Source organism: Rhinopithecus roxellana, chromosome 8 (genome assembly GCF_007565055.1).
Source record: "Rhinopithecus roxellana isolate Shanxi Qingling chromosome 8, ASM756505v1, whole genome shotgun sequence".
Taxonomy (NCBI): Eukaryota; Metazoa; Chordata; class Mammalia; order Primates; family Cercopithecidae; genus Rhinopithecus; species Rhinopithecus roxellana.
This window is the reverse complement of record NC_044556.1, coordinates 90,694,929-90,720,260: the sequence shown is the minus strand read 5'-3', so window position 1 is coordinate 90,720,260 and position 25,332 is coordinate 90,694,929. Positions and strand designations below refer to the sequence as shown.

Sequence of the window (25,332 nt, the reverse complement as noted above, 5' to 3'; positions counted from 1 at the left end):
GACCGCAAATACAATGAGTTAGCAACGTAGTAATATAATTAAAACAATTCCTTATGACTCAAGGATAAATTAAAGAAAGTATGTCATGCAAAGACAAGAAATAATCTCTTCATGGTGTTTAGAATTATGAGCAGTTGGAGTTTATTTTTTATGATTTCATTTTTAAAAACTCAAATATTCTATAGAAATACAATAACAGTGACAATAAGGATGACAAATAGAAGAAGGACGAAAGTATAATAACTCTTCACATTTGAGATGTTGCTGAGGCCCTGGTTTCAGTGTCTGTTACCTGAGATAGCATCATTGGATCTTAAATGTTATTTTGGGGGCTTTTCAATGGGATCAAATTTTACAACTTTGGAACTCAGTTTTACTGAATAATGAAAAAATAGGTAAGCTGATCAGCTAAAATTAGCCACTAATTATTTGCAAAGCACTCCTCTATCAGGTTCTCCTCATGCTTGTCCTACTTTTCTTTGTCCCTAGCCGAAAACTGAAAAAAAAAAAAAATGTAGAGACCATTTATCTTGTTAAACAACTGCAGAGTCACAGCAGCACTTTCTGGCCTGAAATTCAGGCTTCTTTGGTATTGATTCTAAACAATTGACTCTTGACTAAATGCTCTTGACTAAAATGCTAAGCCATAAATAAGGAAGGTAGTAAACCTGAGGTTCTCCACTAACATATCTGGCAATTAGATACTCCCAGGACTGCTGGGCTTAGGAACAAACTCAGGGAAAGTGAGCTGGCCTGGGTGAGAGGTGCCTTTTCTGGCTTCTCTGGTGCCCTGTGCTTCCCTCCCCTGTGCCATTCAGGACACTTTCATATTGTACTTTTCTGCTCACAAGATTATGTTCCAGATCAGTGTTTCTTAAACATCACTGTGCATTCAAGTCACCTGGGGCCCTTGTTAAAATGCAACTCCTGAGTCAATAGTTCGAGGTGGGACCTGAGAGTCTAAGTTTCTGGTGTGCACCTGGGAGATGACAAGGCTGTGAGTCTGGTGGCCTGCACTTGATTGAGTAGTAAGGCCAACTCCTTGAAAGCCGGAGGGAAAGTCCCTAGCTCTTTTTTTCTTTTTTAACTTACTATTGAAGTATAACATATATGCAGAAATGTGCACAAATTATCAAAGGTCAATGCATTTTCAAAAAGTAAACACATCTGTGTAACCAGCCCTTGTATCAAAAATTAGAATATTGGCCGGGCACGGTGGCTCATGCCTGTAATCACAGCGCTTTGGGAGGCCGAGGCGGGCAGATCACTTGAGGCCAGGAGTTTGGGACCAGCCTGGCCCACATGGCTCTAAAAATACAAAAATTAGCTGGGCATGGTGGCGCACACCTGTAATTCCAGCTACCTGGAGACTGAGGCATGAGAATCACTTGAACTTAGGAGGCAGAGGTTGCAGTGAGCCAAGATCACAGCACTGCACTCCAGCCTGGGTGGAAGAGCGAGACTCTGTCTCAAAAAATAAAATAAAATAAAAAATTAGAATATTACCAGCACCCGGAACCCTTCTTGTGCCTCATCCAGTCATGACTTTTCCCCAAAGGTAAATGGAATCTGACCTCCTTCACTTTTACTGTTACCAGCAATACTCCAATGAACACACTTACGCATGTCCCTTCATTCACGTGTGCATGCATTTCTCGGGTAGATACCTAGACCCATTCTGATTTTAATGGTAAGATGATACTCCACAGAAACATTAGTGCCTTGTATTTATATGAGAACAATACAACTTGGTCTTTGGATGGCTGTTGTCTGGTATCAAAGACTGATGAATGATTGGTAAATGCTAGTAATAGCCTCCTTAAATTATTTTGCATTTTGTTTTTGTTTTTGAGACAGGGTCTTGCTGTGTTGCCCGTGCTGGAATGCAGTTGTGGGATCGAAGCTCACTGCAACCTCGAACTGGGCTCAAGCAATCCTCCCACCTCAGCCTCCCAAGCAGCTAGGACCACAGGCTGAAGCCACTACACCTGGCTACATTGTTTCTTAAGGAGCTAAAACAGAATAACTGTGCTCAGTGCCCCTCTGATGCCTGAAATGTTCTGTCTCTCGGGCTGGAGTGCAGTGGCCAGATCTCAGCTCACTGCAAGCTCCGCCTCCCGGGTTTACGCCATTCTCCTGCCTCAGCCTCCCGAGTAGCTGGGACTACAGGCACCCACCACCTCGCCCGGCTAGTTTTTTGTATTTTTTTAGTAGAGACGGGGTTTCACCATGTTAGCCAGGATGGTCTCGATCTCCTGACCTCGTGATCCGCCCGTCTCGGCCTCCCAAAGTGCTGGGATTACAGGCTTGAGCCACCGCGCCCTGCCAGAGATGTTTGTTCTTTACACAAAGTCTGAATTTAGAACCTATGACCCTAGGTTTTTTTTTTTTTTTTTTTTGACACAGAATCTTGCTCTGTCGCCTAGGCTAGAGTACAGTGGTGCAATCTTGTCTCACTGCAACCTCCACCACCTGGGTTCAAGCCATTCTCCCTGCCTCAGCCTCCCAAGTAGCTAGGATAATAGACATGTGCCACCACACCCAGCTAATATTTGTAATTTTTTAGTAGAGCCAGGGTTTTGCCATGTTGGCCAGGCTGGTCTTGAACTCCTAACTTCAGGTGATCCGCCCACCTTGGCCTCCTAAAGTTCTGGGATTACAGGCATGAGCCACTGCGCCCAGCCTTGACCCTAGGATTTGTTGAAAAGAAATAGGCCTGGAGTTTTGAAGGAATACCCAGTATACTAGCTTGTAACTTCATGAGTATTTTCTAAAAATAGAGTGGACAAACATCTATCTACATTCTATGGGAAAATGCCCCTAGTATTAATTCGGTGTCATAATTTGGCCAGGATTGGGAATTGTAAATCGGGATAGAGTATAAATAATTTTGATGACAGAAATCTGGCCCTTTTTCAGTTGGGTAGCTGGTCAGCTATTAGAATGGAGTTATGATGTAGGTTTTTACAATCCACAAAAGTTGTATCCACAGCTGTAGGATTGCACAGCTGAAGGAAGCAACTTGTCTAGTTAAAACATGATTTATGCTTTGAAAAACCAATTTACAAAAGATTCATAATGGATTCATTGTCCCAGAATCTAATTTCATCATGATCTATAACTGTAGATATCACAATCTCCACTGAAATCTGCTGTCATCTGACTCTTTGAGGTAATAATTATAAAAGGATATGAATTTAATAAGTGACTACAGTTGATTTTTGTATGTGCTGTTATTTATTACTTTGCCAGCTGCTTTTGAGGGATTTGGTTTTTTGTATGATTGCTTGTGTGTTTTTTTATCAGTCTCTAATTGTTGTGATTGAACAAGAGATGGATGATACTGTCCTTTTTAATTCAGGAAAAGTCCCTAGAGACATGACCCAATCTAAAGTTTCTAAATATAGGTTGGCAGAACCATTGCAAATTTTGATGTCCAAGTACTCCTAAATGAATACATTAGCTGGTAGATAATATATTACATACTATGTAGAAGACAAGCAGTTGGTTCCAGAAATCAGAGTGATGGGCATGCAAATTAGTAAAATGATAGATGTGAATGTTAAGGCATACTAATTTAGTGTCTTCCTGAGACTGGATTAGAATTATGAAAAGTTTATTTTGGTGTGCATTAAATCACTCAAAGTGCTTATGTTACCAAATGCAACCAGAGTTCATTTATTCATTCTAAAAGGTTCCCAGGGTATTATAGGTCAGATGCCATGGTAGGCATTTAGGCATGGGTAGGAATGTGAGTACCTCCTGTCCTGGTATGATCTGCCCCCTACCAGGGGAGACAGACACATCAGCAAACATTTGCATTAGGGGGATGAACTTTTAAGACATTGTATCCTATTTGCATCAACAACAATTAACCCAGAACCTAGCACAGTGAATATGCTTTCAAATAAAGAAAGCATATTCTCTAATATGGGAATCCTAGCAGGTGACCCAAAAGGATTGTTCATCAACTCAGCCTGGAATAGATGGAGTGCGAAGACCAGAATCTGGAAAATCTCCACCAAGGAAAATATATATTGCTGGTTGTCGTAGGCTAAGTAATGCCCGCTCCATCCCCACTCCCTGAGAGTGATGCCCATGCTGTAATCCCCAGAATATATGAATGTATGTAAGTGGCAAAAGAGACTTTGCAGATGTGCTGAAGTTAGGTATCCTGAGATGGGGGATTACCCAGGTGGGCCCAATGTAATCACAAAGGCCCATGGAGGGCAGAGTTAGAAGGCAGGGCAGAGTTAGAAGGAGGTAATGGGAGACAGAAGTGAGGCTGGAGTGATGCCATTGTGAGGAAGGGGCCACAAGCCAAGGAATGCAGGCAGTGTCTAGGCTGGAAAAGGCAAAGGGTTAGGTCCTGCCCTTGAGCCTCCAGAAAGGAACCAGCCCAACTGATACCTCAACTATAGACTAGTGAGGCTGATTTTGGACTTCTGACCTCTATCATTGTAAGATAATAAATTTGTATTGTTTTATGCCACTAAGTTTGTGGTGATTTGTTAGAGCTGTAATAGAAAACTAACATACTGGTTCATTGTCAGTCTCTGCAGTGTGTAATTACTGATGATTCTTCCTTTCTTTCCCTTTTTTCCCTTCCTTCCCTTCTTTCTTTCCCTACCTTTCTTCCTTCCTCCTTCCCTTCCTTCCTTCCTCCTTTGCTTCCTTCCTTTCTGTTTTTTTTCCTTGAGCACTTGCTAAAATCACACCTGATGATTTCAGTATACACATAGAGGACCCACCCAGCTTTCAGGCCTCTCGGTTCCTCAATTTTCTTTCTTCGGAGATCTCTACTTCAGTCACTCACTACTTTGGTCATAACCTAGACTTAATATTACCGATAATAGCAAACCCTCCATAAACTCACTCTCAGGGATTCCACTCTGACTACCACTTCCTATTTTTTCAGCACTCCGTCTCTCTGGTACCCTAATTCCAGTAACCCTTCAATCTCACTGGACCCTCCAATCCACTGATACTCCCACCTGTTCACTGTCTCTCACACTCTGATGTCCTCGTTTCCCTCGTAACTGGATTTAGGTCTCCTGGGCAGTCATTGTGAACGTTCCCTTGCCTACACACTGGGCTCTCTGGCTCCTCTCTCATTTTGACATTTCATTGTCAAAATTTCCACCCTTGCCTATATCCAATTGTTGAACTACTCCCTGCCTGCATTTGCACAGCTGAATATGGCTGAAGAAAAACACATAACCATGCTGTTGATCACAATTTAAATTCACGACCACTAATCTCAAGTACCCTGAGTACTACCTGGCCATCCTACTATACTTCGAGTCCACTCTTCCACCCTCCTAGCTGACCACTTCACACTTTACCCTCTTTCCCAAACTAGCGGCACATCCTCCTTCTTCTTCACTCCCACCTTGCTTCTGATTCTACCAAAGAAACAGGAATAATCCTAAGAACTCCCACGTGATTGCCCCTCCCACCACTTCTGCCACCTGCTTCCTTTCTGCCCACATAGGATATTTCATTCCCCTCTCGTGGCTCTGTCTGTGCTCCTGACACAGGCCAACATCTCCACTTATTCTCTCTTTCCATTCTCTCTCCCCGTTCAAGGACTTTGCTCCTAGTATCGTTCCCCTCATCCCCAGTGTCATTATTTTCCTTCTCACCTTTTTTGGATCATCCCCGGGTTATAGCAAAACTCCTTGAAAGTGTTGTCTGTCTTTGCTTTCTCTATTTTCTGTGTCATTCTCTCTTGAACTTACTCTAATCAAGCTTTCTTTCCCACCATCTTAGTGAAATAGTTGTTATCGAGAAGTCCATAATACCAGGTTGGTTGCTCAACCCAATGCTCAGGCCTTTTCTACCCTCACTAATCAGAGGCATTTGACGGAGATAATCATGCATTCTGTCTTAAAACACTTTTTTCGCTTTGGTGTCTGGGACACTTTCTTTTCTTTCCTTTTTTTTTTTTTTCTTTCCAGGCAGGGTCTCACTCTGTTGCCCAAGCTGCAGTGCAGTAGCGCAATCACAGTTCACGGGAGCCTGGACCTCTAGGGCTCAGGTGATTTTCCTACCTCAGCCTCCTGAGTGGCTGGGACTATAGGAGCATGCCACCACACTTGGCTAATTTTTTGTATTTTTTGTAGAGCTAGGGTTTCACCTTGTTTCCCAGGCTGGACTAGAACTCCTGCGCTCAAGCGATCCTCCCTCTTTGGCCTCCCAAAGTGCTGGGAATACAGGTGTGAGCCTCTGCACCTGGCCTCTGGATACTTTCTTCGTTCTCCTTCTGTCCAGTTGATGACTCATTCTTTTTTTTTTTTTTTTTTTTTTCCTTTTCTTTGACACAGAGTTTTTCACTCTTGTTGCCCAGGCTGGAGTGCACTGGCAATCTCGGCTCACTGCAACCTCCGCCTCTCAGGTTCAAGTGATTCCCCTGCTTCAGCCTCCCAAGTAGCTGGGATTACAGGCGTACACCACCACACCCAGCTAATTTTTTGTATTTAGTAGAGACAGGGTTTCACCATGTTGGTCAGGCTGCCCTCGAACTCCTGACCTCAGGTGATCCACCCACCTTGGCCTCCCAAAGTGCTGGGATTACAGGCGTGAGCCACCACGCCTGGCTTCATTCTTTTTCTACTTACCTCCCCAATCTTTAAATCCTTAGAGATCCCAGGGGTCAGTTTTTGGCCCACTCTTCTCTATCTATATCCACTCCTCAGGGATCTCATTGAGACCCCCAGCTTTAAGTATACTGGCTATGTCCACGTGCTGATGGCTCCCAAATTTATATCTCTAGCCAGGCCACATCTCTATTTTGAACTCCAGACCTTAACATCTTGGTGCTGCCCCAATATCTCCACTTGGATTTCTAACAGGCATGTCAAAATTAACAAGTCTGAAGCTGAACTCCTAATTTCTGTCACCCAGGCTGGAGTGCCATGGTGCAATTCATAGCTCACTGTAACCTCAAACTCCTGGGCTCAAGCGATCCTTCTGCCTCAGCCTCCCAAAGCACAGGGATTACAGGCATGAGCTACCATGCCTAGCCTCAAGCCTCTATCTTGACTCTTACTTACACACCACATCTAATTCATCTGACCATCCTATCAGCTGTACCTTCACAATATGTTCAGGATTCAATCACTTGCCATCTTTATTGCTACAGCTAATCATCCTCTCTCTCCTGGATTATTTTTTTGACCTCATGATTGGCCTTCTTGTTTCTACACCACCTCCCTTCCCAACAAGAAGAGGTAATTTTCAGCATAGAAGCCATTTATTTAATATTTATTAAATGAATATTTGCTGTGTCTGAAATGTGAAATCTAGTCAAGTGTCTGCTCCATCTCCCTAGAGTAAATGCTGAAACTTGCCCAATAGCCCAAAGCCTGAAAATGGTCTGGCTTTGGGTTCATTTCCTAGCTAACCCCTCCTGTTCACTATTTTCCAGTTATAATGGCCTCTTTGCTGTCCCTCAAATGTACCTCCACCTTAGACACTCTGTATTTGGTGCTTACTCTGCCTAGAATATGCATCCCTCAAATCTTCTTACGGCTCTCACTTCCTCACTTCTTCCAGGTGTCTGCTCAAGTTTCGCCCAATCAGTAAGACCTTCATGAGAGAGCACTGCCAGCCCCCAGCCCTGACACTCCCGATCCTCTTGTCCTCACTTTATTTTTCTTCATGGCACAGATTTATACTCTAACAATATTATCATATATTTTCTTGTATAAATACTTGTGTATAAATGACTCCCTCCACTAGAATGCAGACTCCACAAGAGGAGGAATTTGAAGTTATTTTTTTCACTGCTGTAATCTCAACATTCAGTAGTTTCTGGCACACGGTGGATACTCAACAAGTATTTGAAGAACGAATAAGTTGCTAGATAGAATACAGAACACTCAGTTAAATTTGAATTTCAAATAAACAACAATTAATTATTTTGTATAAGTATGTCCCATGGAATATTTGGACATGTTATGCTAAAATTTTTGTTTGTTTGAAATTCACATCTAACTGGGTACTTATATTTTTATTTACTAAATCTGGTAACCTTATGAATGAATGAATATTTATTGAAGTTCCTGAAGAATGAATGGAACTCTGGACAAAGGTTTGGAAAGGACATTTTGGCAGAAAGGTTAAATTTGACAAGGTACACAGGTGTGAAAGCAATATTGTTCATTAAGAAAAGAGTGATTTAGAAAGGGTAGCTTACCCTCAACTCTTCCAGAATTACTTTGCTGGAGGGTACATTTAAAGAGGGTCTGTAGGCTGGGAGTAGTGGCTCACTCCTGTAATCCTATTCATCTACAAATCCTGTCAGTCGTATCTTCACAATATGTTCAAGGTCTGACCACTATCCATCTCTCTTGCTACAACTGTGGTCCAGACTAATTATCAGCTCTTTCCCAGATTACTTTATTGGCTTCAGGACTGGCCTTCTTGTTTCTGCACCACCTCCACTGGGAGGCAGAGGGAGGATCGCTTGAGCCCAGGAGTTTGAGAACAGCCCTGGCAACACAGTGAGAGCTTGCCTCCACAAAAGATTAAAAAAAAAAATTAACCAAGTATGGTGGCACATGCCTGTAGTCTCAGCTTCTTGGGAGGCTGAGGCAAGAAGGATCACTTGAGCCTGGGAAGTTGAGGCTACAAGGAGCCATGATCCTGCCACTGCACTCCAGTCTGGGTGAGGGAGCAAGATTATGTCTCAAAAATAAAGTAATTAAAATTAAAAAGGTCTGTGTCAAAAATTGGACAGCTTTTAAGTCTTGTCTTTGTAGATGGGTGATATTAAAAGTTTATAGGACATTTAAGACAGAATTTTGCTTTTCTACCATGCCATTCATACAGAAAAGGACATTCAAAATATAAAAAGAACATTCTCAGGGTAAGAGAAGATATATTTTTCCTTTTGACTTGGGATTATATTAAGTCATTCACAATTGCCATGTTATTAATACTGCTGATATTTTTAGGCCTAATTTTTCTGGGCTAACTGTCCTTCCTTATAGTGGAGAAACATATGCTTATTGGTTCTTTTCATCTGAGAAAGAAGAATTTGCCTTATATGGTGGATGCTATGGTGTGGGACCCAAAGGCCCCTCAAGACTGAGGCCGTTGTTCACCCAGCCGTTGGAAATTGTGGTGACTGACTGCTCTCGTTTGAATTATTTTCTGTGACTTGCCATTAACCGAAGACAGCCACTTTGCCCGGGTCACACTCTGTCCCTGGGGTGGCCCACATCTTAGCCCCCAGAGCAATCTGTGGCACCATCCAAGACCTTTGTGGTTTCAATGCAGTTCATCTTCTCCCTCTGTTAAGTCCTTCTTTTTTTTCATCTCCTATTGGTGTGAATCTGGTAACACCTCCCACTCCCCGCCATAAATTTACTGTATACTAACCCCCATCTCAAAGTCGGCTTCTTGGGGAATCTGACCTGAGATAGTTGGTTCCAGGAATGGTCTGAGGAAGCCAAGTGTAAAGTAGGTCACCAGCAAGGAGGACATCATGACTAGGGGTAGGTGGAGCATGGACAGTGCTTAGCATACTGTAGCCACGTGCTTGTTAAAACTTTCATGGTAGTAGGCCGGGTACAGTGGCTGTGCCTGTGATCCCAGCTACTCAGGAGGCCGAGGCAGGAGAATCGCTTGAACCTGGGAGGCAGAGGTTGCAGTGGGCTGAGATCACGCCACTGTACTCCAGTCTGAGTGACAGAGGGAAACTAAAACTTTCATGGTGGTAAACTGGGATGAGATGTTTGTGGAAGGCAGTGCAGGGGCCTCAGGCATTTGAGAAGTTCAAGGGAAGTCATAATTATTATTATTTTTTTCTTTTATGAAGTCAGTGTTTTTTAACCTTTTTATTTTTTCTTTTTTTTCTTTTTTTTTATAATTTTTTTTATTACACTTTAAGTTCTAGGGTACATGTGCATAACGTGCAGGTTTGTTACATATGTATACTTGTGCCATGTTGGTGTGCTGCACCCATCAACTCGTCAGCACCCATCAACTCGTCATTTACATCAGGTATAACTCCCAATGCAATCCCTCCCCCCTCCCCCCTCCCCATGTTAGGCCCCGGTGTGTGATGTTCCCCTAGGGAAGTCATAATTATTATAAAAACTATGGAAATGGCTGGCTGTTACTGGACATTTAATGTATTGAAGAAGAACAATGAAAGGTTGACAGTGATTAATCAACAATCAGAAAGTCAGAAGCTCTCCTTGGCTTCATAATAAACAGACTCTTATTCTGAGGATCAGGCCCAAGTCTTAAATATAAAAGAAGGGGAGCCCCAGAAGAGATTGAACTCAGGTTATCCACCTCCACTGCACTGGTTCCTCTTTGTCAGCTCATGCCTATGGACCATAGAGAGTTCCTATGGCAGGCTGACAGAAGAGGGAAAAGGCCATGCCAGGGCCACAGCTTGGTGTGTGGATGCAACATGAAAATGGTCTTTGGCTGCACTACAGCTTCATTGTAGCCCTGCAGTGGGAGAGCCTGGAAGACAGTGGCAAAGGAAATCCTACCAACTGGCAGACTTCTGGGCAGTGCACCTAGTCAAATACTTTTTTTTTTTTGTAGAAATGGGGTTTCACTATTTTTACCAGGCTGGTCTTGAACTCTTGGCCTCAAGCAATCCTCCTGTGTTGGCCCCCAAAAGTGCTGAGAATATAGATATGAGCCACTGTGCCTGGCCTGGTCAAATATTTTTGGTGGTTAGCTTGGCTGGCTTGCTAAGAGCAGGGCAGAAAGATTGGAAAATTGGTGGCAAAGATATTTAAAGAAGAGGCGTGTCGATGGCCCTGTGGCCACGGCCCAAACTGTGAAGATTTTGAATCCCATTGTTAATGCCCATAAGAGAGCATCCACTATGGAGGAAGCACTGAAGAACCAAGTAGACAGGATGACTTAACTGGTCATCTACTAAAGGATGACTAGCCAGCCCCGTCACACTATAGTGCTGGCACAATGGGCACATGAACCAAGCAGCCCTGATGGCAAGGATGGAGGCTGTACATGAGCTCACAGCATAGACTCCCACTCGGCAAGGCTGATCCTGCTACTGCAACTGCCCTATGACCAACCTGCCAGCAACACAAACCAACCTTGTGTACTCACTACCGTGCTATATCTCCAGCTGACCAATTAACCATTTGGTATTAATTACATTGGATCCTTTCTACACCGGAAGGGGCAGTAATTAATCTTGATAAAAATGGATACATATGGATGTAGGTTTGCTTTTCCTACCCACAGTATGTCACCACCTTCTGAATAATTAGTTTTTATCAGAAATATGGAATGCCACATGATATTCTATTAGTTCAAGGGGCCCACTTTACAGCAAAGGAGAGTAAAAGTAGACACATGGTGGTGAGACCACCTGGTTCTACCACCCAGACCCTGCCAGCCTGCTGAAGGGATAAAATAGTCTTTGTAAGGGAGTCACAGAAGCTTAGGCTTAGAGATGACAACCTAAGAAGATGGGGCATCATTTTCCAGATTGCAGAACATGTCCTAAATCAGCTACCACTCTATGGTGTTGCGTCCCCACTGGGAAGAATACTTCGGTCTAGGAAACACAGTGAAAATAGAAGTGACTGTGCTTATCATCACTGTCAGTGACTACTAGGAATGTGTGATTTCTGTCCTTGCAGCTCTTTACTCTGTGGGTTTACAGGTTTTATATTCCAAAGGAAAACACACTAGGGGACACAGTAGTAGTCCCATTGATTTAATTTAATTTTTTTTTTTTTTTTTTGAGACAAAGTCTCCCTCTTTCACCCAGGCTGGAGTGCAGTGGTACAATCTGGGCTCACTGCAACCTCTGCCTTCTAAGTTCAAGTGATTCTCCTGCCTCAGCCTCCCGAGTAGCTGGGATTACAGGTGCGCACCACCAGGCCCAGCTAATTTTTTGTGTTTTTAGTTGAGATGGGGTTTCACCAAGCTGGCCAGGCTGGTCTCGAGCTCCTAACCTCAAGTGATCTGCCTGCCTCGGCCTCCCAAAGTACTGAGATAACAGGCATAACCCACTGCACCTGGCCAGTCCCATTAAGTTTTATAGCCACTGCCTAATTACTTTAGGCTTCTTGTTATAAGAGACAAGAAAAAGGGAATCACCATTCTGGGGATGTGTCATATTGGGGATTCAGCAGGGGTCACTGACGCTGATCACTAGGAGGAAATAAAACTGCTGATATACAGTAGTGCCAGGAAAAGTATACATATTTGGAACCCAGGGCATCTCCAGGAGAATCTCCTTGTACTCCCTTTAGCAATTTTGATGGTAAATTGCCAAGTGCCACAGTTGCAGCCTGAGAAAGACATGGCAACCAGGGTCTCAGACCCATCAAAGATGAGTGTCTAGGTCATCCCACCAGCTAAGCCACTGAAACCAACAGAGATGATAGCCAAGGATGAGGGAACTCTAGAATGGGTAGAAGAGTGAGATAATCAGCTGGCCTCTCAGGATCCATTGCTGTAGTGACAGGGCTGTGGTTTTTCCTGCCAACCCTCTCCTTAAATTTCCCAGAAAAAGAACCAGTCAGAATCTTGGAGGAACTATTTGCAAAGACTAATTTACAAAATAAACAATCCAAGCAGCCGAAAGGGTAGACTATAGTTAATGCTGTGCACTGCCCAGAACTTCCCTGCAGGACTGAGATACCATTTCCCCAGCTGTTGGGAGTGTTGGCGGAAGGGCTTTCAGCTGAGTCACTCTCCAGGAAATGTTCTCAGTCCCTCACCCAAGGACATTCCCTGCCTGGGGTCAGTCCCCAGTCACTGACTGTTGGAGGCAGCATACAAAGGCCCATACTTCTTTGCACCAAGATGGGACAAGATGGGCTATCCAGAGCTCCCCTCTGACTGCAGCCTGGCTTTGTTCCAGCTGCTCTCCAGTTCAGCTCTTCCCTCTTTTCAATCATATCTCCTTCCATGCCCATTGGTGCTGACCCACAAGACATACCCCAATAAACCTCCAGCAGGCAAATCTGTCTGAGTCAGTCTCAGGGTACCTGACCTAAGAAAACGTTATCAGTGTACTGTAATTTATGAGTTAAATAGGACACAACATAAGGAAAGAGTTATTATCTGATAATTCACAAAGGAAATTGCAGAGGAACTGGATGACTAGTGCTATTAGATAATAAGAGTGTTGTTGAGTTAATCTTTACAGATAGAGGAAGATTCCCTGTTGAGATTGTGTCCAGAGGTGAATCAGAATGATGGATAAATGAAATAGAAGGTTTGGGCAAAGAGAATGATATCAGGCAATGTTCTTTGAGAGGCAACATATCAGACACATCTTTTACGGCATCTTCCATCCACTCAGCCCACCTTTTTACTCTAGCCATTGATGTGGCTGGTGTCAGTGGGTGCAGGTGGGACTAGCTTACAGCAGTATCCTAATCACTAAGAACTTAGCCAACAATGAACTGCAGGTGAGGCCGGCAGCAGCTTACCTCAGCTGTATCACATTTTTCTCTATTGCTCTCACTTCCTGCCCTATGGGCTGGCTATAGGAACTGTTCAACCACTGTGACACAGTGGCTGTGCAAACCTGGCAGGCAGTTTCATTTCCTGGGGCAACGCTTGGCCAGTGGGAGATGTTCACAATTTACATGACCTCTCAGAGTGTTCCCAGAGGGATGGAGCCCCATTTGCACACAATAATGGCCAGCTTAATAGCATGGCCTTGGATCACTTTCTCTCCTGTTTTACTCTTTCTACTCCCTCATTCCTATTCTTCTGGATCACTTCCCAAAATAAATTACTTGCATACAAACCCTTATCATGGAATCCTTTTTTTTTTTTTTTTTTTTTTTTTTTTTTTTGAGATGGAGTCCTGCTCTGTTGCCCAGGTTGGAATGCAGAGGCACAATCTCAGCTCACTGCAACCTCCACCTCCTGGGTTCAAGTGATTATTTTGCCTCAGCCTCCTGAGTAGCTGGGATTACAGGCTCATGCCACCATGCCTGGCTAATTTTTTGTGTATTTTTAGTAGAGATGGGGTTTTGCCCTGTTGGCCAGGCTGGTCTCGAACACCTGACCTCAGGTGATCCACCCACCTCGGCCTCCCAAAGTGCTACGATTACAGGTGTGAGCCACCACGCCCAGCCATGGAATCTACTTTTTAAGGAAACTCAAGCTAAGGCAGTTGTACTGAAGGTACCCTAAAAAGGAAACTTTCAGAGAGGAGTCTTGATCCTTCAACAGTCCTTATCATAGATAAGAACCTCTGACTGGTGTTAAGTGGTTAATTACTACCGGTTTACAGCAGCATCCTAATCCCTAAGAATTCACCCAGTGATGGACTGAGATGAGATGCAGCTGAACGTTGAAGCGTTTTCTTATGTCATAGTAATGACCCTTGAACAGTCTGGTAACAATGTGTATTACATGAATGTGGAGTTGGCTGGGTCTTGTTAACAGCATTAGAAACCTTGAAAAAGAAAATGATAGGCTCAGGTTAGTCAACTGTCAACTTAAGACATGCTGTCTTAAGACATGCCTTCATGGAGGCATTTAGATAATAAGAGTGTTGTTGGGTTAATCTTTAGAGATAGAGGAAGATTCCCTGTTGAGATTGTGTCCAGAAGCGAACCAGAATGACAGATAAATGAAATAGAAGGTTTGGGCAAAGAGAATAATATCAGGCAATGTTCTTTGAGAGGCAACATATCAGACACATCTTGTCTTCTATAACTGGGACCCAGGACAGCAGTGCTACAACCGATAGTGAATGCACAACGTTGATGGGTCTCCCAGGGTTACACTCTGGGACATAGAAGCGGGGGCACTGGAGTGGGTGAACCAGAGAATCTTGAGGCCCCAGGCCCTCCTGAACTGTCGAGGTTAGCAGAAGTAGCTCACTATCTCACGCTGGCGCTGGCGAAGAGGAGCCTCTCCTGTACAAAAGACCCTTCAAAAACCTTGCCTGAGGCAATTGCCTCACAAAATGGTGAGTGTCCTTCTTAAGATCCCTGCCTGGCTCCCTTCATTGCCTCAAGAGCTGGCTAATATGAACCAGCAGGAAATGAGAAGGTGTACAGACAGGTGGACCTTGAGGGAGGTGGGCTAGAGAGGGTAGAATCTAAGGCCGGGTAGGTGAGAGTTCGTTGATATAAGAGCATCTTCCTATGATGAGGAGTTTCGTGTCCAATCTAGGACATCTGAGCCAGTCCCAGGATGTGCTGGGATTGCTCCCTAAAAATTGAACATGATGGTGACCTGGAATAAGGCCAGAGGTGCTCCAACTGTCTTGTGGAGTTCTGAGGAAGAGGTTAGAAAGACTGGGGAGATGTAAATATAGGAATGGATTTATTATGTGATACTGAGAACCTGCTCCCTAAGCATGTGGTCTAAGGAACATCCCTTCCATGGAAGCAATAAGGATGAGCTGCTGAGAGGGGTGCAGACATCTTTGAGAAGCCCAGTTTTGGCTATCCTCCACAGGGCAGAGGTAACTATAAGACTCTAGTATCAGTGACGGTGACAGAATTCCAGCATAGCAGGGTCCGGGTGGTAGCACTTAACAAAAAGCAAGGTGGATGTAACAGAAACAGGCAGCAAGGTTGAAATGTCAGCCAGGTGTCTCCTCTTACAAGGTTTTGTGGCAATGGCTAATAAATAGAGCATAGTGATCCTGGAGGGACAAGGTAGGTAGCCAGATGACTAAGAAGTTACTTCACTTATATAACAAGAAAAACTTGAGAGCTTGGTGAACCTACATCAATTGCAGAAGTGGAAAATCATGACCTCTCGGATCTGAATCAGTTTTCACTCCCAGAGGCCATCAATTGAAGGAGAGTCTGGGTCCCTTTGAGAAAGGACATGGCCGGGCGCGGTGGCTCAAGCCTGTAATCCCAGCACTTTGGGAGGCCGAGACGGGCGGATCACGAGGTCAGGAGATCGAGACCATCCTGGCTAACACGGTGAAACCCCGTCTCTACTAAAAAGTACAAAAAACTAGCCAGGTGAGGTGGTGGGCGCCTGTAGTCCCAGCTACTCGGGAGGCTGAGCCAGGAGAATGGCGTAAACCCGGGAGGCGGAGCTTGCAGTGAGCTGAGATCCGGCCACTGCACTCCAGCCTGGGCAACAGAGCCAGACTCCGTCTCAGAAAAAAAAAGAGAAAGGACTCGATAATGACACTACAGGAATAGACATTATTTCTCTTATTCCTTCCCTAAATGGACCTGTGGTCATGTACCAAAAAAAGAATACAGAGGAGAAAAGGGAATCCTCAGCCCTTTGAGAGCTATTGGATAGAGGGCACTCAAAACACCATTATCATCCCCCAGTTACAGTGGAAACTTATGGAAGCAAGGCGATCAATGAAATCCTGGCCCAAGTCTGACAGTGGTCCAGTAAGTCTCCAGGCCCCTCCTGTGGTTATTACCCTGGTTCCCAACTGTGTAATTAGAATGCAAATTAACAGCAGGTAGAATCTTACATTAAATACCTGAGCTGTAGAGTAAGAGCTATTATAGAGGGAAGAGCCAAGTGAAGGTCCCTGAAACTGCTCTCCTCCGGGCAACATAGTAAACCAGGGAATACTGTATCCCAGAAGGAACTGCAGACGTAGGCAAAGGGATGCAAGGGTAGTGGCCTCCACCAAATCTCTTCAATTCGCCTGCATGCCTCTAACGAGCACCAGGTGGATTAAGGTAGGTGGAGATGGGGGGCTACCCAGTTGCAGCTGTTTTTTCCAGATGCTGCATCTTTACTAGAACAGATTAACAGACCCTGGCACTTGGAATGCAACTGTCATTAACAGTGACAGTGCTCTTTCTCATTACCATCAGTAAAGAAAATTTTAAAACCAACTTCTTTTTATAAGGCAGCAGGACATAGTCACTGCCTTGGCACTGTTTTCCTGTGTTAACTCTTGTTTCTGTTACTACATAGCCCACAGGGACTTTGACCATCTCAATCATCTGTGGAAGCAGAACATTATGCCTATTTATTGAATTAATGACATCAGGCTCATCTTGACTCAGCAGGAATTGGTGAGAACTTTGGATGCCCTAGTAAATACAGTTGTGTCAAAGGGTGGAAGATAAACACCACAAGGATTCGTGGATGGAAGTAGATTTATATTAGTCCATTCTCACAGAGCTATAAAGAACTATCTGAGATTGGGTAATTTATAAAGAAAAGGTTTAATTGGCTCACAGCTCCTCAGGCTGTACAGGAAGCATGGCTGGGGAGGCCTCAGGAAACTTACAATCGTGGTGGAAGGCAAAGGGGAGGAGGCACGTCTTACATGGCTGGAGAAGTAGGAAGAGAGAGCAGCGGGAGGTGCCACACACTTTTAAACAACCAGATACCATAAGAACTCACTCACTATCATATGAACAGCAAGGGGAAAATCCACCCCCATGATCCAGTCACCTCCCACCAGGCCCCTCTTCCAACACTGGGGATTACAATTCAACACGTGGTTTGGGCAGGATCACAAAGCCAATCTATATTAAGATGTAATTGCAGACAAGCTCTGGGGATTTATAGCAATCTTCCACGGAGGTTATAAAGCTACTAGTGATAGTAGGTCTATATATTATTGTAATTCACCCATAATAGACAATAAAAAGAAAGGAAAAGTTTCGGGATGGGGGCACATAGTCTACAATAACCTTTTGTGTGTTTACTGTCTCCTGCTTTTTAGGTATGATCATATTGCTGCTGCAGTTTGAGAACTAATGAGAGAAAGGCATCAGAAAGAACCTTACAAACAGGGATTTGTTGTTGTTTTGTGCATAATTTTCTAGGGGGAATCTTGTCTTCTTATTGCTTCTGCCAGGAAGCCCAAATGACATGATTTCCTTAGAAGCAGACAATAGTCCCTGTTACGTTGGGAGGAACAAGCTAATAAAAAAAGATGTGAAAAACTACAGGAGTGTGCAATTAGGTGTGGACACTGGCATCACATGGTGGAAGAGAATGCAAGAGTCAGCACAGAGGTGGCGGGTCCCAAGCAAGCAGGATGCATGAGGGAGGGTGAGAAGTGAAAAGCAGCCCGAAGTAAGGCGACGCAGAATGGACCGAGAACAGGTGACGGTGGATGAGATAAAAGGCATGGAGGCCAAGCACAGCGGCTCATGCCTGTAATCTCAGCACTTTAGGAGGCCAAGGTGGGCAGATCACCCAAGGTCAGGAGTTCGAGATCAGCCAGGCCAATATCATGAACCCCTGTCTCCATTTTAAAAGATACAAAAAGGCCAGGTGCGGTGGCTCACGCCTGTAATCCCAGCGCTTTAGGAGGCCGAGGTGAGCAGATCACCTGAGGTCAGGAGTTTGAGACCAGCCTGGCCAACATGGTGAAACCCCCAACTCTACAAAAATACAAAAATTAGCCTGGCATGATGGCAGGTGCCTGTAATCCCAGCTACTTGGGAGGCTAAGGCAGGAGAGTCACTTGAACCCAGGAGGCAGAGGTTGCAGTGAGCCGAGATCATGTCACTGCACTCCAGCCTGGGCAACAAGAGCAAAACTCAGTCTCAAAAAAAAAAAAAAAAAAGCATGGGAAAGTGGGAGAAGCAGAGTTGTGAAAAGCTGAAATGAGAGAATAGGAAAAAGAAAATCAATATGAGTCTGTGACATTTTATAGAGAGCACAGCAATGCTGAATGACATCAATCTTTAAAAGGCTGTTCTATCTGAAAACAATTATGAATATTTGTCCCAGTTATAAAATCAATTGTTTCCAGAAAAGAAAATCACAAATTATCCTAAAAATGTGTTTTCAAAAGTACTTCTATAACTTCTTGTTAGAAAAATTATGCTGATCTATTTTAGACAGTTCATAAAATTAGCAAAAAGAAAAAAACACCATAATTCTACCACTTAGAGATTAATAATTACCATTAATATCTTGATGTTTATCATCTAAAAGTTTTGTGTGTGTATTCTATTTTGATAAAAATAGGATCCTGTTGTGTAACACAATTTCTTTTTTAAAATGCACTATTTTCGTCTGTGAGAAATCACATTCAGTTTCTAAAAAGAACTGAATAGATGATAGAAAATCTTTTCTGGGATTGCTTTTTATTCGAATTTTCAACATCCAATTTTTTTCTTCTGGAATGTGCTATATATCACTCTACCATAAAGCCAGGACCAGATCAGGCCTGGTCTGGCGCTTTTTTCCCTGTACAGAACTCCACAGCCTCCCTCATGTGACATTATCAGTAGCTTGCTACAGCTGACCCACATATTTAATTTATTTTTATGGGCCTTTTTCTGGAACAATAAAAAAAAAAAATCTGGGATATCTTCCATGATGAATGGAAAGGAAGTGCTGTCAATCTTGGAGAATAGCAGTGCAGATCACTGCCCTGACCTCCCCATGACTCAACTGCCTGTGTTTTCACTTTGGTCCTCTTTAAGGCTGCAAGACTAATTGAATAGAGGTTGATGAGGCCAGGTAATAAGTGAGGTGTATATAATGACTCAAAGGCATCTTGCCTCCTCATTTTGGGCAAGTTACTTAAGTTCTTTGAGCCTTGGGTTCCTTCCATCAGCTAATGGGAATAACACCTATGCCATGAAATAGTGGCAAGAACTGAATGAGACTGTATGGATATTGGATGACGTTTCTGCAGTATGTGCAGAAACAACAATCCACTCATTCTTCAAACTTGTGCACTAAAAGTAAGAGGGTTTATGGAAAAAACGGGATTGAAGCAGTTCATTCAAGGCCTATGCAGCTTTGTAACCAAAGCAGTGACAGTAACAATACCAATCCTAATAAAATGCACCATAGTTAGGCTTCTAAAAAGAAGAAATACTAAGTAAATTTATAAGATTGCCTTTGCCTTTAAGAAAAGGCGATGGTTACTTGATGGAAGAGGGTGTGAGTGAGGGCTGATGCTGCCAAGTTACACAGATGAGGGCAAAATGCACTGAGACCCAGTGAGTACCTCCAAGATACAGCCAAGAAAGTGGAGTGAATGGGCATCATGTTCAGTACTGAATTACTTCATGGTTTCTTTTTTTAAAAACTTATTAGGGTACATTAGCTGCAAAATAGTAACATGTGTGCATAGGGGTACAATTTTTTTTTTTTCGAGATAGGGTCTCACTCTGTCACCCAGAGTGGAGTAGAGTGGCGCCATCACGGCTCACTGCAGACTTGGCCTCCTGGGGTCAAGCAATCCTCCTGCCTCAGCCTCCCAAGTAGCTGGGATTACAGATGTGTGCCACCACATGCAGCTAATTTTTGTATATTTTTGTAGAGATGGGGGTTTGCCATGTTGCTCAGGCTGGTCTCAAACTCCTGGGCTCAAGTAATCCCCCAGCCTTGACCTCCCAAAGTGCTGGGATTACAGGCATGGGCCACTGCACACAACTTAGAGCTGCAAAATATTAACATGCTGGGGAAAATCACATATGAAAGCAATCTTGATTATAGTGATATCTCTGGATTTATCATTTATGTGTGGACTAATTGCCAAGATAGATATAGATGGTACTGCAGAACAGACTGTCCCTAGTACAGGGGATGGTTCATAGTAAGTGCTCCTTAAATGACTGTGAAGTCATCTTCATGATTCTTTTCTTTTTTTTGAGACAGAATCTCACTCTGCCACCCAAGCTGGAGTGCAGTGGTGCAATCATGGCTCGCTGTAGCCTCAAACTCCTGGGCTCAAGCAATCTTCCTGTCTTGGCTTCCCAAAGTGCTGGGATTAAAGGCATAAACCATCACACCCAACCTGTCTTCATTATTCTCATCATACTCATCATCAAAATTATCATCATATATGTTAATCCCCACTAGTCAGGAATTCAGAATAGAGAAGTAAGTTACTACATAGAACCAGCATACAATGAGACATAAGGAAAACCCATTCTAAATCAAGATTCTGACCTTAGCCAGAGGCGTTATGTATGTTTCTGTTAAAACAAGGACTCGTTCTAGGATGTCACCAGTTTTGAGTCCCAATAGAAAGTGACAGGTGAAAGTAGATTCAGATGGTTTGGGGGAATCTCCATATCGAGATTTGGAATTTAGCATTTTGTAAGTAATCTACTTGTGGCAAAATGGTGTGGGTGGACTTATTTAGTGTCCAAAATGGAGAACGGAATTGGATTTCTCTGATTTTATTTTTACCAGTTATCTGCTTAAATGGAATTATGAGTGAAGGGAAACCAGGTTTAATCTCTCTATTCTACACAGTTGCAGATTTAACATTTATTGCAAAAGGACATGGAAAAAGAGAGCTCATGCTTTACCAAGATCTGACCTTTACATATGAGCTACTAATGTTTTCTTGTTTTTGCGACAGTCTTTTGTCCTGCTTGATTGTTTGACAGAAATTTGAGGAAAGAGGCAATAATTTCTTTCTTTCTTTCCTTCTTTCTTTCTTTCTTTCTTTCTTTCTTTCTTTCTTTCTTTCTTTCTTTCTTTCTTTCTTTCTTTCTTTCTTTCTTTCTTTCTTTCTTTCTTTCTTTCTTTCTGAAATGCAGTCTCACACTGATGCCAGGCTGGAGTGCCATGGCACGATCCTGGCTTACTGCAACCTCTGCCTCCCAGATTCAAGTGATTCTCCTGCCTCAGCCTCCCAAGTAGCTGGGACTACAGGCGTGCACCACCATGCCCAGCTAATTTTTCTATGGTTAGCAGAGATGAGGTTTCACCATGTTGGCCAGGATGGTCTCAATCTCTTGACCTCGTGATCCGCCCACCTCGGCCTCCCAAAGTGCAGGGATTACAGGTGTGAACCACCGTGCCTGGCCAATAATGATTTTAAGAATTGAAAAACTGCAAGGTGGGCAGATCACTTGAGCTCAGGAGTTGGAGACCAGACTGGAAAACATGGCGAACCCTGTCTCTACCAAACACACACACACACACACACACACACACAAAGTTAGCTGGGCATGGTGGTATGTGCCTATAGTCCCAGTTACTTGGGAGGCTGAGGTGGGAGGATTGCTTGAGCCTGGGAGGCAGAAGTTGCAGTGAGCCGAGATTGTGCCACTGCACTCTAGCCTGAGCAACCCAGTGAGACCTGTCTCAAAAAAAAAAAAATTGAAAAACTGAGTCCAAAATGTAGAGGCCAGTAAGAAAAAATAAAGAAAAAAAAAAGAATTGAAAAACAATTACTTTGCATAAGTTGAGCATGGTGGCTTATGCCTGTAATCCCATTGGGAGGCCAAGGTGGGCAGATCACTTGAGGTCAGGAGTTCAAGACCAGTCATAACCAACATGGTGAAACCCCATCTCTACTAAAACATATATATATTGTGTGTCTGTGTGTGTGTATATATATATAAAATGATATATTTATATATAATATGTTTATATATAATTATATATATATATATATGTAAAATTAGCCAGGCATGGTGGTGGGTGCCTGTAATCCCAGATATTCAGGAGGCTGAGGCAGGAGAATCTCTTGAACTTGGGAAGCAGAGGTTGAAGTAAGCCACGATAATGTCACTGCACTCCAGTCTAGGGGACAGAGTGAGACTCCATCTAGAAGAAAGAGAAGAGAAGAGGAGAGGAGAGGAGAGGAAGGAAAAGAAATATTACTTTGTACAGAATCTTCTTCAAATGTTGATACAAAAGCAAGCAAGCAAGAAAGAAACAATTACTTTGTACAGAATCTTCTTCAAATGTTGATGAAAGAGAAAGAAACAAAGAAAGAAAAGAAAGAAAGAGAATGACTTTGTACAGAATCTTCTTCAAATGTTGATAAGAGCTTCAGTCTCAGAATCTACATAGTGCCACAATAGCTCAACTCTCCTTTGCTTGACATAAGCCCTAGCCTAAGGCTGTCTTGGGGAGCTACAGTAGCCCAACTGGCAGAAGCAAATGTAAAGTTGAAAAGACATAACCCAGAATGGTACTTATTTTCGTAAAACTGTCCACAAATGGTGGAACACAACAATGTTATGAATTTAGACATTCAAGGATCAGGAAATTCCAGAGTTAAGGTTCTTACATTGATTCAGCTATATAGCACATTTAATAGGGTTTATAATATGCCCTGAAAATAAAAGCCGTAATAGGCTATGATTTTGTTTAAAGGGAAAATGGGAAGACCAGCTTATGGCTGGAGAGATCAAATAAATGGTGTTATGAAAACCTTTGGAGGCTGAGCACGGTGGCTCTCGCCTGTAATCCCAGCACTTTGGGAGGCGGAGGGGGGTGGATCACTTGAGTGCAGGAGCTGAGACCAGCCTGGCCAACATGGTGAAACCCCATCCCTACTAAAAATACAAAAATTAGCTGGGCATGGTGGTGTATGCCTGTAGTCTCAGCTACTCAGGAGGCTGAGGCAGGAGAATCTCTTGAACCCGGGAGGTGGAGGTTGCAGGGAGCTGAGATCGTACCACTGCACTCCAGCCTGGGCTACAGAGCAAGACTCCATCTCAAAAAAATAAGAAAAGCTTTGGAACCTGATGCTTTGATTATGTATGTTCTTAGCTTGTAGGCTTCATTAGTATATATTTTTCTTGAGTTAAGTAGAAGGTACATTTTCAAAAAAATTGTTTGCTAAAGTAGATTCCTTAAAAGATTTATTTTTTTTCGCATCAGGAAGCCTTAAGTCTAAGTTCTTGCAAAAAAAAAAAAAAACCATAAATGTTCTATTTTGTGTTTTTTTCTTAAATACATTATTTAAATCTTCATGACTTTAGATTGGCTTGATTTGTTTCCCTTCCTCCATTGGGAGTACATTGCTGCCAAGTTTAAAGTTTGTAACAATCATTTTTGAATGACATAAATGCAAAAGAATCTCAACCGTCTGTCTGTAATAGGAAAAATTATATTCCTTTCACCATTGTTTTACTACAGACTCATGAAGTTATTTTTATAAAACTAACTTTTTTTTTCCATGAGGGAGAAAGTTCAGTGCAAATATATAGAGCTAAAACCTAAACTAAATTTTTCTAGGAAATTCCTTAGTAAATGAGTGACTATGGTATGGTCTTAAATATTACTATTTTTTAGTTTTTTTGGTTTTGATTTTCACTGACTTAGTGATTTGGGCAAGGCAAATGATCTTTCTAAACTTCCTTTTCTCACAGTAAAATTGACTATAGTTTATGTAATAGGCTGCAGTAGCTACTGTTATTTATCTTCTCTGCAAGACTTCCCAACACCTTTCTTCCATTAACATTTCTGGCCCTTGGAGTTCTTCCCTGGGATTTCTTGATTTGGAGCCTGGAGAGGAATAGCCTTGCCTCAGAGGTCAAGTCCTAGAGAGATATGAAGGTATGTATGCATGCAGGTTGCAGGGTAGAGGACGTGCCATCTTCACCATGTGCAGAAGTCTGTCTGCAGTCAAAGAGGATAAAAACAAGCAGAGACAGAGAAATGGCAACACATGGGCTGAGGGTGGGTGGGAGATGGAGCCATTCGGAGCACTCATGAGCAGACATGAAGTGAGACATTTCTTCTTTCCAGTCCCAGAAGCCCAGGTCCTGTAGGTCCTGATCAATCCCTTGATCCTACGAGCTACTCCATTATCCTGAGCCTCACGAACTGGGATAATGCCTTTTATACTAAATCTAATTTTACAGTTAGATTTCTGATATCTGCAACCCAATTCTGTTGTGTGGAGTCTTTCTCTTTTTTTCTGAGAAAGTCTTGCTCTGTCGCCCAGGCTGAATGGAGGGCAGTGGTACGATCTCAGCTCACTGCCACCTCTGCCTCCTGGTTCAAGTGATTCTCCTGCTTCAACCTCCCAAGTAGCTGGTATTACAGGTGCCTGCCACCACGCCTGGCTAATTTTGTATTTTTAGTGGAGATGGGGTTTCACCATGTTGGCCAGGCTGGTCTCAAACTCCTGACCTCAGGTGATCTGCCCACCTTGGCCTCCCAAAGTGCTAGGAGTACAGGCATGAGCCACTGTACCCGGCTGTGTGGAGTGTTATATAGGGCAATGTTTCTTAAACTTTAGCATGCATCAGAATCACCTGAGAGCTTGTTAAAACACTGCTGGGCCCCATTCTTATCATTTCTGATTCAGTAAATCTGGCAGGGAAACCTGAGAATTGGCTTTTTTTTTTTTTTTTTTTTTTTTTGAGACAGGGTCTTGCTCTGTCACCCAGGGTTAACTAGAGCGGCACAATTCTAGCTCCTTGCAGCCTTGAACTGCTAGGCTCAAGCAATCCTCCTGCCTCAGCATCCTGAGTAGTTGGGACTATAGGCGTGTGCCATCATGCCTGGCTAATTATAACATTTCTCTGTAGAGATGGAGTTTGCTGTGTTGCCTAGGTTGGTCTCAAACTCCTGGGCTCAATTGATCCTCCCACCTCAGCCTCCAAATGGTTGGGTACAGATGTGAGCCACCCTCACCTAGAGCTGAGAATTTGCATTTCTAACAAGTTT

General features: G+C 43.2%; 1 pseudogene; it reads left to right on the top strand.

Annotated features, from left to right (window-relative positions):
• Positions 1-17,691, top strand: part of LOC104677159 — a 60,349-nt pseudogene extending 42,658 nt beyond the window's left edge.
• The last annotated feature ends 7,641 nt before the right edge of the window (positions 17,692-25,332 follow it).